We start from the raw sequence: 14,787 nt of genomic DNA on the forward strand, positions 1-14,787 counted from the left end.
GAGACAGCGATAGCAGTAAAAGGTGCATGCCTTAAGACGTGTTAAATCTCCCATTAACCGCGAAAAATTTCTAATGAGGCAATAATGACTGCCTCCTTCATTAGAAATGTAGAGCAAATTAATACAGTCCTCATTTTCTTGAGGGGATACATAGAGGGGGAACACTTCATCATCTTCATATCCGAAGACGTTAATACGGATATTATTCAGTCTTTCAATGACTGATATTTTCGTGACTGGAACGGGGCACTGGATCTTGCCTAATTTAATATCTGCTTCATAGGGTATGTAATGACTGACACGTTCAGGGGCATTTTTCCGGTCAATCTTCATTTTATGTGCTAGTAGGCACCATACGAAGCATTTTAAGTCCAAGTTCTGGATATTTAAAACGGCTTTCTTATCAGCCAGCTTTTTGGGAAGGGGGATGTAACTACTCGGGGCGAGCGGATGATATTTTGCCACACATAAATCTAATTGATTTATTTTATCGAGAATCCATCCCGATCCCCGCTGAGTAAATGCTTCGAAGGATTTCAGGATTTTTTGAAATCCCTCTTCCACATGACCTTCCACAGTTTCCTCCATTAATTCAATAGCACATTTAGATCGGAAATGGGGGGCAATAGCATCTAATTCCCCATCCCGTGTTGTGCGTGTTAAATGAACTTTTGCCACGACATACCATTTAATAGCGGATTTGTCGGCTAATTCTTCTTGTAATTTTGATGTAATTTGGGGGCGCATCTCTTCAAAACATAACAAAAAGTCGGACGCATTTTCCTCAGAGGGTGTAAACGTATGTACACTAAATACGTTTAAAGCACCTTCTTTCCTCATTTTTTTCACGGGACGATAGAGCGCATCGACCTTCCTTTTAGTGCAGTGAGCCGTGCGCACATGTTGTAGCAATTCACTCTTTTGAGTGAACACTTGGTTGCAAATATTACAAGAGTGTTCTTTAGAAGGCTTGATATGGGTCAAAGCATGACGTTTCAAGTCAGAATTTCTTGCAAATGCTTTCTGACAAACATCGCAAGTAAAACTTTTTTTTTCGGTATGAGTTTTCATATGTCTGGTTAAACTCTCCTTGCGGGTAAAGAATTTAGAACAGATGGTACAGACCTAGGAAAATTAAAGGGGAACCCTATAAGTATACATCTTTTCAAGGTGTATGTTACATATTATATAAAAAATACATCACGCAAAGTGTAATAAAAATTTCTCATCTACCCCAACTATTTCACATAACGCGCTTAAACATAACAGATATAACTAAACATAGTTTCCTCAAGATTTAAATCCTTTCGCATTTAACTCAAAGATACGGAAAAACATGAAGTGAATAATACCCTGAAAGCGAGCAGTTAAGTGAGAATCTTTACAAATACGGAAACGATCGCTGATAATGATCAGGTAGAAACTCTTCACAAAAGGGTCACCTGTGCAAAGGTGGTTAAAGTCACAAAGCAAGATTGCCAATTGTATCGTTACTTAAAAGATAACAAATAGAATCCTTCTACCCCAAAACAAGAATATATTTTCAATAGAAAGTGTGTATCTAAAATATTTAACTAACTACCGATATTTTTTCTTTTCTAACATTTAATGTATACATGGATTTACGTTGCATTTCAAGTACTGAGAAACATAGTTATTTCGGAATTTAAGATTCATTCATGTCTTAAGCGTGTAACGGAGAAGGATTATTGTTAACATACTGCATTTTCTGATACCGTACCGCTACCTTTCTTAAAACACAACTTTACAAATTATATGCAATACATAAAACTGAAAATGTAATATAAAAATCACAACTATACACATGTAATTAAATATCAATACCTCTTCAAGAAACATTTATCAGCGTTAACTAAGTTCACGTTATAAGTTTAAACTTTCGAATGAGGTACTAAAACTTCAAAATATACACTGATACTAAAAATTCACACCGCAAATCATGTAAAACATACCTAACAGACTGAAAAACTTAATCTGTAATAGTCCATTTTAAAACTTTTCCCTCACATAAAAAGTCCTGATGGAATGATCCACCCTAAAATAATTTTTGCAAAATAAAATATTTTATAAAAAAAAACTTACATGTTCCGGAACCATACTGATTATCAGATCTCCAGCAACATCATTTTCAAAAGTTGACATTTTCAATTTAGAAAATATTAATCAGGAAGACTTGCTCTTTCCTAGATTTTCGAGCGAACTGACTTCTCCCATTTCTGACACAGCGTTTTATAGGGATTAAAGAATGTTCTCCAACATTCCAGATTTGTGTAATCTGAACCAGGATAACCCTTTCTTTCGAATACAACTTCAACTTCTATTAACCCTTATCATGATAACGTGAAGTCTACAACGCTTATCAAGGATCTTCCTTCACTTCTGTATGTATTGTCAAACTTGGAATAGCAACAACAACCTTAAGATAATACATTCTTTCGCATATGATTATCAGAGTTTTAGAAATTTTCCATTACTCTATCATGATAAGTGGATGATGCTTTTAAGATTACCCTTATGCATATATGTAATGTCAAACTTAAGAATAACAACTCTTTCAAATAAGTTTTCAGTGATTATCAGAGTTTTCCATTAACCTATCTTACCATGATAACGTAATATACATATGACGCCGGACAGACTGTCCTTCCCAAACAAGACAAGACAAGAATGTATTACGATAAGTGTTGATGAATTATATTGGTGAAGATATATTTTTATGTATTAATTTTAAAAATATAAGAGATTCTTTAAGGCAGGAAAAAATTGTTCATTTATTTTGTGATAGGTTTTTTTGAATCGAAATGTTATGAAGATTATAAAAATGCACTGATATAAGTACAGCTATTCTATTTAAATTTCTGTGTTTGGTTGATGTTATGATTATTTTTTTTCTTATGTTTTTAATAGAAATATATTGAAATTTTAGTTTTAATTTTAAAGCAAACGTGTATATCAAATGTCAGTAAATGGATATTGCTGTTAATTTGATATTAACTAATGAAAGAAAATTCCAAGTATATTTTATGTATAATACAGAAATTTATTCTTCGAAAATAAATGTATTGAAAGGTAAAAGCTTCTTGGTGAAATGAATGTTTTTCATAACATTTGAAAACGATGTAAAACAAATATTGATTGTAGAGAGAAGAAAGAGTCTATATGTAAAAATAATAATTTTATTCATTTAATAAGGTTCCCATTTTCGTGGAGAACGTATATGTTTTACAGATCTAACATGCAATATTTTTTTTTTCATATTAACATCATGATTCTGTAAATTTTCATTTTTGATATAGTCCATTGGCATGTTGATTTCAGTCAAGGCTTTTAAAAATTCGCTTTTAGCAGGAATATTAATCTTTTTCTTTTTGGTTGTAAAAAGGATATTGAATAAGTCTATAATATTTGAATGCTTAATTTTTTCCTTATGATAAAGTACCTCGCCTTTATCATTCCACTTAAGAATATCAGGATGTCGCTTTAAAATAGCTAATGCATTTTGTGCTTTTCTTCTCATTCGTAAAGGTACACTGTCTAAGATAACAGTAGAATAATCAGTTGCAGTCATCTGTTTGTCGCCGTCTGTCACAGATGAAGGGGCTTCTTCCTCTTTCACTTTCTTGATCTCAGCTGAATCGTCTAAAAAATTTTGTGAGTCGTCTTTAGAAGGTTTAAAGGATGAATTGTATTCCTTTAAGTTCAATTTCTTTTGTAAAAGTTCATAATAACGCACTAATTTCTCACGATCGTCAACTGAACTGTTTAAAATATGCATCATGGCTTTATCCAATTCACTTAACTGTTTATCAGAAATGGTATGCTTTGTCATCATCTCTTCTGGAACTAACACATATTTCTTAGTGAACTCCATTGATTAGTCCTGTAAGAACACTGAGAGCAGCAGGAATCAAAACGTTTAGAAAACCTCCTTTTTGTAAAATTAATTTTCGTTTCTTCACAAGAGAAATCTTACGATTTCCTAATTTTCGTAAAGTTGTTTTATGCTTACAGAGAGACTTCTTTTGTTGGTCTGACAATGGAACGTTTCCTTTGAGTATGTTTAAACTACATTCGCATATAGCTTTTATGCAATTGATATTAATTTTCTTTAATAGCTGTTTCCGTAACTTTAACGGACAAATGTTTAACAGCTGTAACTGTCTTAGCTGTTTCTTGACCAGCGTCATTTTATAAAATGATGATGCATTTTATAAAGCTGTTGTTTTTATTATTTTTTAATAATGTTTCATTTGATAAACATACTGTACTTGGTTAGGTAAAATTTGGGTGCGTAAACGTAATTCTTCCGGAGTTTCACTGCGCAGATCAATGAATAAATAAGAAAACGGTTTCTTGGTTGCATCTTCATATACTTCTTGAAAAAACTTTAAATGACGCGGAAAGAGCTGTTTTCCTAAATGTACGATTTGACTGATATCTCTTCTGTTTTTACACAAAATCAAATAGTGTGCATTTAAAGTCACTTCACGCATTTCTTTTCCCTTGTGAAAAAAGTTTTGTGTGATAAAAATAACGCTTAAATTTAAATGATGACTTCCTTTTGTAAATAAGTTAGTCAGACGTTTATCATTCCCACACTCGCTCATCAAATCGTCTATGATGAATAATGTGTTGGAACCTAAATATTCTTGATATTTAATTGGTAAACCTTCGACAAAAGTAACATTCGGTATATCATTATACAGAGGTTGGTAAATTCCATAACACCATACTACTTTATCGGGAATCGTTGAAAACATTTCCTCTTTATACTTTAACAGTTCTCGTACAAAATAGGTTTTCCCACATCCAGTGGGTCCCGAAATCACCATTGTGAAAGGATGTTGTAGCTTTGGAAATTCCATATTAAATGAGACAAGACACATAATGTATAAAGTTTAAATGTATTTATTGATAGAAAGAAGATCTTACATGAAATTTCTTGATTACAAAATTATATACTTTAATATCATCAGATATATCTTGAGGTATGAAAGATAACAATATATCATTGAGAGATTGTCCACGACATTTACAATGTAAATAGTATATGCAATATTGACCACATACTGCTGTTACATTAGTTTGGAGAGTCATCGAATTAAAGTCCATCTGTGGAAATCGTTCTGCATACTTGGCTATCGGTCCAGGAAAATAGGATGGGTCATGTCCATAGGAATCGAAAAATTCTAAATGCTGTGGGGATGAAATGTAAAAGGCTAACCAGTGACTACCGGATTCAGATGCACGATCTACATTAGCTATAAAGCAACTTGGATATTTCTTGATCTCGATAGGGAGTCGATCACTTGCAAAAACTCCCAGAAATGCTTTTCGTGTCTTTGCATTCTGAGAGAGTGCTCTGTTTATTTCAAGGCTGTCCATTGCTTAATTAGCAAAGTCGCAAAGTACATGGCGAGATTTTGTTATTTCAATCACGTTTTGAAATTCTGCATAGACTAGCACCGAGAGAGTCACAGAGAGAGCTTTAGCAAATTTAATTTCTACTCGCAAATTGCCTTGATGCTGTAAGTTAAAATGAGATCCATCACACATATCTGGAGTTAAATCGAAAGCATATAACACATGTCCTTTCACAAATTCTTCTCGAGATAAATAGATGCCTTTGTCGCGATTAAATCCAGAAAATAAACTGTGGTAAGCACGCACATAATGATTAGATTCGAAATCAAGGTCCATTGGTTTACATGGAACGGGTTGTCCATCTACATAAATCGATATAAAGTTGACATGATGATGGGCAAACAGAAAAGGATTCATTGAATATTGTCCATTCATTGCAGCATTTTCTACACAAGTAATAATGACTCGCTTGGGCATCAATCCTAAAAATACATTATCTTGCATAAAAGACCAACTTCCCTTAGATACTGAATATGTTTTGCATAATACTCGATCTATAGGGTATTTAGCAGAACTTTTTTCCAACGCTTTTACATGTCCGAGAGAGACTCCAGGGTTTACTTTTACTTTTTTGATAAACAAAGAAGCATGATCCAAGATCACTTTATAATCGGCATCTTTCTCAGTAGAAACTAGTCAGAAAGCAGATTTACTACGCACCATTTTAATTTTCACATCAACTAAATTTAACATGAGTCGATTTTGTTGAAAAATGTCACAATGTAATTGTCCTATCAAATCCACACTTTGACTGTTTTTTATAAGTTCACCGCGAGCTTTTAGTCCAGCATCCGCATCTTGAGCTAAGACATCTATTTTATTAGGTGAAGTGTCTTGGAAAAATCCTTCGCAGGTGAGTAAACTTTTCTTTGCATCTTCCCCATAATTCAATAATGTTTCGATGAAGGCTCTATAAGGATAGGTATTTGTCGCAGATGAAATGTTTCTTTCATTTAAACTTACATCTACTTGCGAAAAAGAGAGAATGTAAAAATAAATTTACAGGGGCAACCGGTTCTTTGTCCGTTAAACTGGATCCGTCTGCCTTAACTACTTTAACTTTCACGTGTATATAAGAAGCAGCTAGATCAATATAGTCTTCACCACTGCCAGAAACATTAAATTCGATAGGTCCTCCATCTCGTATATTTGCGAGAGGGTGATATTCCACAAACTGTCCTTTTTCTATAGCTGTTTGCGTAGGAGGAATGGTAAATAAATCTAATTCAGATTTGACGCAAACGGGAGAGTCTCGATGAATATACGAAGTCATACTTTTTTTTTAAGAGAAAATATCCTGTGCTTTCACCTTCTTTGATCGGTGAGAAATGGTACGCTTTTTCCTACGTTTCTGCTTTTTATTAACTCGTCCAGAACCAATCATGTTCTTCACTTTAGTAGCAGCTTTATCTGTTAATATATTTCCGGCTTCTTTCAGTCGACGCTTAGCAGCCTCTTTTACATCTTGTCCTTGTGATACATCATTTAACAAATTCAGTCCACTATGCCATACTTGTTTTCCAATTGCTTTGGCTCCTGATTTAATAAGAGGTACGGCAGCGCGAAAGAAGAATCTGAATAGACCCCCTAATCCGTATCCTCTCTGATAAAGATTACCTTGATAATAATTCAATCCATGTCCTGTTTGTTGTACATAATAATCTTCAAAAGATTTTTGACAACACTGATAAGGTACATACATTATGACAAGTATTTTTGACGGAAATGAAGTTTCACATATGACCTTCCTCGTTCAAATGGCGTAAATGCTCCCATATGCGTTCTTATATCGATTTCCAAAGTGTCTATCATTTTCCGATTCACAGGTAAATAATGAGGTCTATCAAATAGTGCACTCACCACTTCTCCATCGCTACCAGTTACTCTTACAATTCGAAGAAGAGGAGCTAAAACATCTCCTACGATTTGAGGTTCTACAATATCCGTATATATCATTAATACACGATAATGTGCACAGGGGTCGGCTGCAAAAGGACTTTCTACACCAGTTTCGGAACTATCATCTGTAGATGTAATTTCCATAGGTTCAAAACCTAACATTTGGGCTAACCCATCATGTAAAATCACTTTAGCGTTATTTTTCACTTTGATTTTCACTCGTTTTGTTACTGGGTTATAATTAAATATTATTTTGTTTTGATGTTCTTTAATATAAATAGCTTTTAAAATATCAGGTACTGTTTCATAACATCCTGGAGGTAATCTACGACCTAACATTTCACCATCTTTCTCTAAAACAAATCCAATTAAGTTATTGTCTGCATTCACATTGTGCCATGTGTGCGGATATAGCAATTCAACCAAACCAACTTCCCACATACCTTTTAATTCAATGGGAACAGGTAAACGTGTTATAAAATGTGAAATTTTATTTTCGGGGAAATAATTCATAGAGCTATCCCTCGGAAGTGTTACGTAGAAACTCATTTTCATAAATGATTCGGATACAGTATTTTCTCACACTTTATATCGAGAGTAAATTAGAAGCTGGAATCCATTGATTGAATTTGTCGGGATAACCGCGATATTTTACAAAGTATTCTGTCTGTTTCTTACGCATACGTTTCTTTAAAATTTTTTCAATGCGATATTCCTCTTTCAGTCTCACTTTCTGCAACTCTTGTGCATAAAACGTTCCTTTTACTGAGTCTCCAAGTAAATCTTTAATTCTATACACGGCTGGATGTCTTTTAACACACTCTGTCACCACAAATAGTTCTTCCGTCCAATTGGTTTCATAACCTTTTTCGAAAGTAAGCTTTAGTTTGGAAAACACGTACCACATCTCCTACAGCGAATATACATTTAGAAACAATAGAAGGATGATCTTCATACAAGGTAAACCATACATCACTCTCATTTTCTGAATTGACTTCTATGGGAGCTCGCTTTATACTTGAATGAAAAGTAGCATTATAACTTTCTATTAATTTGTCCAAGACATCTACATATTTATATGTATTTCGAGTCGTAAAGTATTTCCACATTTTTGTTTTCAAAGTGCGATTAAACCTTTCCACCACGGATGCTTTAGTAGTATTGAATGTATTGAAAAGTTTAACTTGATTTCTTTTTAAAAATTTTATAAACACTTTATTTTTAAATTCGGTGCCCTGATCCGTTTGAAGTAATTTTGGTTTACGTTGGCTTATTATTTTTTGAAACGCTTTCACAATATCTTCTCCTCTCTTTTGTTTCAGAGGAATAGCCCATGCATATTTGGATAATATGTCAATACAGGTTAATATATATCGATAACCATCATTATGATCACGTAAATGTGAAACATCCACTAAATCAGCTTGCCATTGTTGATCTATAGAATACACGATTACTCTATTCGTTGGAAATTTTCGGCGAATCCGCTTGTGAAGCGTGTACGCATCTACTCCCTCTAACCATGTTTGAATCTCTTTCCTGGAAACTTTACCTCCTGCAGCACGATGTAAAGCTTCAACACCACCAAAACTTGCAACATGAGCCGGATCCTGATACGATAAATTCATATTCATAACCTATTGAATTATTCTTCATATGGATAATGATAAATTCCCACTGTCGTTAAGACGTAGCGTAAAATCAATAGGAATTTTATGAAATTCTGTAAAAATATAGATGGATGATAAAATAACACATAAAACAGTGTATAAACACACCGCAACGGTGGCTTCTCCTGGGGCAGGCATAATTGCAATTGATGAGCTGATTCAAATTCCATTTTCTTATATAGGCTTTTTTACCTGAATCTGAATGTATCACATCAGCTTAGTGGTTAAAATCTTCAAACTACTGAGCTGGTGAGATATTTTGTTTGAGAGTTCAATTCTATATTTTGAATCATAGAACATTTAATAAAAGAAACTTCTAAATAAATTATTTTTTTTTCGTCCCTAGAGCACGCCATGACCCCGTTGCCAATTAAAAAAACTAACTTTAAATGAAAAGCAGGAGGTCTACAACTCAATCAGCAGTCTACGAACACCTCAACTCCACTCGTGACCACGCCTCCTAGTGTGATGGCGTTGCCTTTGGTCCCGCCCTCTGTGTGACGTCATTGGCCACGCCCACACCGCACACCACGTGTGGCAGAACCCGTGTTTTCTATCTACTCACAGCCAATACACAGTTTTACACAGGAATAAACTACTTATATTCATACCGAGTACATAGCTCGGATTTGGCTCATAATTGGTTTCTACATGGATCCGAGGTCCCTGATTACGATTCTGGCATTATTTCCAACCGAGGATGTCCTCGGTCAGAAGGTGTGTATACATATTTCCATCCTCGATTTACACCCTAGGCGAACACACGCACACACACAGACTCTTTGTTTTATTATATGTAGAGATTAACGATATTTTTATTAACAAAGTTAATGATCTCAAAACGAGCAATAGCTCCACTGTTCGGGAAAAAAACTTTATCATCAGGGCGCGAGGCTGTCTATCGAAAATTCTAAGATGTATTCTATAAGACATGCTGTCTTTAAATATTTTTTAATATTTCTGTTCAAGTCAATTTTATGTGTTTTACGTAAGAAGAACATATTTATAAATAAAGAGTTTCAAGAAATAAAGCTCAAAATGTTAAAAAACGGCCGTCTGGACATAAATTAAAAATTTTAAATCTTTCAAATTTTAATTTTTTTTTTTTTTTTTTTTTTTTTTTTTTTTTGTGCTTAGCATACAGAATATTAACAAGACCCACGAAAGTGAGTAATATAAGACCCACGAAATAAAATTACCACTTATCTAAATAACTGTCTATCCAATATTAGGCTTTCGTTCAAGCATTGACAAATGAACTAATACTAACTCTAAACTACATTTGTAAATCTTATTTTTATAAATATTAAACATTTAATAATTAGCTACCATTTCGTACGAGATTCAAGAAGAGAAAAATAGGCTATGCATTGAAAACAAACACTCGTAAGAGTAATTAATTTTAGGTCACATGCATTATTTTAACGTATATCAGAGCACATATATTCTTTGTGCATATACCATAAATTTACAAATTCTTTGTGCATATACTACAACTCATTTTACCTTTAGCCCAATTTTACATATTCTTTTCATCGAACATGTAATGTTCGAAAAATAAAGAGAAACCCCACACAATGGAGTCGCTTGTTGCAAGCAAGCAATTAAGTAAAATATATGCAGAACCGTATCCTGAATAACATTTTTTCCGTATTAATTTATCGCCCATGTTTAAACGTGATGATAAATATCCTTTACTTAATATCCGAATTTAATTTTATATGTATATACCATATATTTTAGATTAAAAAACTAAAGAAATTACTGTTCTATTCCTCATTGAGAATTTCTTACAGTGGCAGTTATTCCAAAAGTTCCTCCAACGCTAAGGCATATGAAGAAAGTTTAGCTGTAGGATATTAAAATATCGTAAAATGATATAACTCATTTATTAACAGAAACTTCAGAACTTTGAAGAAGAAAAGCAATTTAAGAATATTTTAGATGTTTTCCTCTTACATGCTTACGATATTAAAAGAATATTACAAATTCAAACAGCAAACAAAACTACAAAACGGTCTCATTTCACAAAATATATCCTTTAATCATGTCCCGGATTTTTCAAAACAAGCGAAAAATTAAAAAACTCTGGAAAAAAAAAAAAATAAAATAAAAATAAATTATCAATTGCAACTATCCAGTATATGACAGATTTCCACCAATTATATTTTAGCGATATTGTTAGTAACATATAAATTAATTAAGAAAATAAATTACAAATATTATGATGCTACTGACAACACCACATGGTCTGCATGCTATATTTAAAAACACGTAGTTGGAATTGAATGCCCATATTTCGATGCAGAGCATGCTCTTTCAGTCATAAATAACCCTAGTGAATTCAAATACTGCTTTCATAAATGCGATTTTTTTGTCTTTGGAAATAACACTCGTACTTGACGGAAAAATATTTGCACGTTCACAAGAAATGTACTAAAATCGATAAAAATTCACATAATAATAATTAAAATATTCGGTGATTAATCACGAACAGGAGTGACCACGTGGCAAAACTTAACGATGTAATAATGCAGTAGCAAGTTTTTAGCAGTAAAAAGGTGATAATATGATAATAAATTATGTACTGTATTGGGCTGCTACTGGCAACAATAATTTATTTCAAACCGTGTGGTTTTTGTGAATACTTCAGAACATGTGATTGTTCATTGTGCACATTTTAAACCACAATCAAGAAATCCTTTCATCAACGCGGTTTCATGGCCTGGCCAAATAAAATATTCTCCTAAATGACGCAAACCTCCTACCCAAGTAATTTGGTGATATCAATACATTTGTATAAAAATAATTAAAATATTCCATAAGGACGAAAATTTTGATGTAACATAAATTTTCATTGAATTAATGGTATAGCAAACTTTTCGCTGCTTCATAATACATAATTATGTTTTACACCTTGACTTCCTGAGCGAAATCTTCTTAAACTAGTAGACTAATCGTAAACATTTTATTAAAATTTTTCTTTGTGCATTAATTTGAAATTTCTTCTGCATTTTTAAAGAAAATTTAAATAGTTAAAAATATTTAGGCTTTTCAAAAGTGTATAATTTGTTATTTTTCTTTTTTTAAATTATACATTATTTTCTTAGTATTTGTAATTTCAAAATCTTTTTAAAATATTTTTCAGTAATTTAAATTTTAACTTCCAGACTGAATAATGTAGAAAATTTTCAAGTATTAGTGTTACCGATTTCAAGCTAAATGTAAACATCTTGCAATTTGTTGCTATTTTATTCCATTTGAATTTTCTACTGCTATTTAAAAAATATAAAATTTAGAAATTTGTAAATATTAATCGAGTAGCAAAAGGCTTCTAAACAGAGCTCTGAAATTCTTTCTGTGACTATTTAAAAACATTCATTTTATGTAAGGTAAGTAAGGTTTACACTGAGATACGGTTTTAGGTTAGAAGATCGGGGTTTCTGAAACTCAGACACCTGTTAATTTTATACACTTTTTAATCAGCGATCTAACTCATATTTTAATGATTAGAATTTTTCACTTGGAAATCCAATAAATAAAATTAATCGGGCGAATAAATTTCCCTTTAATCAATTTACTAAATAAATCTAGTACATTTGATAAGAAATTATACATGAATGCTAAACTTTCTTTTCTAAAATTCGCTTGACTAATAAAAAGAGGAATATTAAGTAATAAAGACATCGCTAAATTTTAATGTAAAACTATAGCAAAACTCATACTTGAAAACCTCAAAGTGACTGCCAATTTCTACGCAGCCACGCGTATTTTACTAAACAAAATGCAACACGTAAAAAATACCATGCTGAACTTTCGTCTTCTGTAAAACTTATTTGATAAGCTTAGAAGCTATTTATTTTCTAATAACCCCTTGAATGGGATAAAATGCAAACAAGACAGGTTACTTCGCACAAGTTAAAGAGCGAACTGAGAAACTTTCCAACACTTTTTTAATTTTCATCACAAGCGGCCATGAAGTCATGCTATACAGCACGCATGCGCACCTGCCGCTCCAACGACCAATCCGCGTCGCGTATCTGAACTCTCTCATGCATATTCACAAAGCCTACAGACCTTTGCTACAATGGTGTGTGCTCCGATTGGTTAAAACAGGAAACGTAGGGTTACAGAAACTTCGGCTTAACGATTATTGCTTCATCGCCGTTGCTATTTGTGTATGAGCGTGGTGTATCAAAACGCGTTGATATAAAAATAGTGTATACTGGAATAAAATATATTAGTCATACTTACTCTCATCATTTAAGAAAAACGAATAGATATCCGACACCCTTAAATGTTTTCATTTGGTTTATGTTGTGTATTGATTTATTTTACCATATTCTTCCGCATGTTCAGAAATGGTTTAGTTTAGACCTTGCATAATTCTTGTTTGTGTGCTGTGAAAGTTATACATTTTCCTTTCGTTATACATTTTCATTGGGGATGCCTAAATTACAATAAACATATTAAATTCATACAGTGTTAATGCTCGGCTTTCTCAGCAACATATATATGTAATACGAGATACCATCGCCATTAAACCTCAGCCGTAAATAAATATTTCAGTTATGATGTGACAGGTTTCCCAGGAAATATAAAATGCATTGTGATATTACGAACAGAATTACCAAACTTTTATCAGTCATTTCTCCTGTATAATTCTCTGATGACATGATATCCATCTTTTCTCACTACTGAGTGCTATCTTAATATATTAATGGTACAAGAATCTGAATTGAAATGATAGTGGCAAACCATGAAAAAGAGCTGCACAACTGTCTATTCATAGAGATATCTGGATTAAGCAATTATGAGTTCCAAAATAAATGTATTTATCAGTATATTTTGAAACTCTAACCTAAGTAATTGCACATTAAATTTTTTGAGTTTGCATCCCTGAAATAGTTATAATAATAAGTTTTAGAAATATATACATGCAATAAAGTTGTATACTGTATGGCATGTTTGATGCTTCCAACTCCTGTTTGTTCAAATTCTATGAAATACAATGTTATATTTTATTTTGTGCATAAAATAAAAATTTAGTTAAAACTTCTAAAGCATATATATTTTGCAGTATCTTAAACATAATTTTAGTAATATGAAATGGAAAGAACAATTTGTCATTAAAAATTTTGCCTTTCTATTTATAGTATCTGACAGCTATATTGCATACTGAACTAAGAAGCAGCAATAAATTTTGTTTAAATTTTGTCTTTCAAATAAATATTTCTATATATACAATAGTAAAATGCTGTATACAAAAAAGTGAAGTAAACCAGGTCAACGCGTAGCATCTTCCCACACGGTTTTCCGTTTGTCGAGATATTTTTGTCAATGTGACTGCAGATTTTGATCCGTCCTATAGGAATTTTAGCACTTTAGCATAGCTAAGGAACCTGCAGTTTTCACCATTTTTGGCAAAATCTCTGACTTAAATTTCTAGACGCATATAGCACAATGTGCCTCCCTTAAAGTAGTTTTTTTTTTTTCCTTTTAGTATTTTGGTGCTGAGATTGTGTGCAATGCTAATTTTGTGCAGTTCTCTGATTTTTAAGCAAAAACTGGTTGCTATTTACACAAGGAGAACAAAACACACACACACACACACACACACCAAAAAAAAAAAAAAAAAAGTGTGCACATCTCATATGGGAAAAGAAGAATGTAAAAAAATGGCATCACTGAAGCATCCCTAACCAAACGTGTCTCTCTAGTTTCGGCAATGAGTTTGCACTTTTTGGTGGGGATGCAGATAGTTGGGAAGTAC

This window comes from Stegodyphus dumicola, chromosome 4 (assembly GCF_044657685.1).
Source record: "Stegodyphus dumicola isolate Sdum_Otavi_A_Nest chromosome 4, ASM4465768v1".
Lineage (NCBI taxonomy): Eukaryota > Metazoa > Arthropoda > Arachnida > Araneae > Eresidae > Stegodyphus > Stegodyphus dumicola.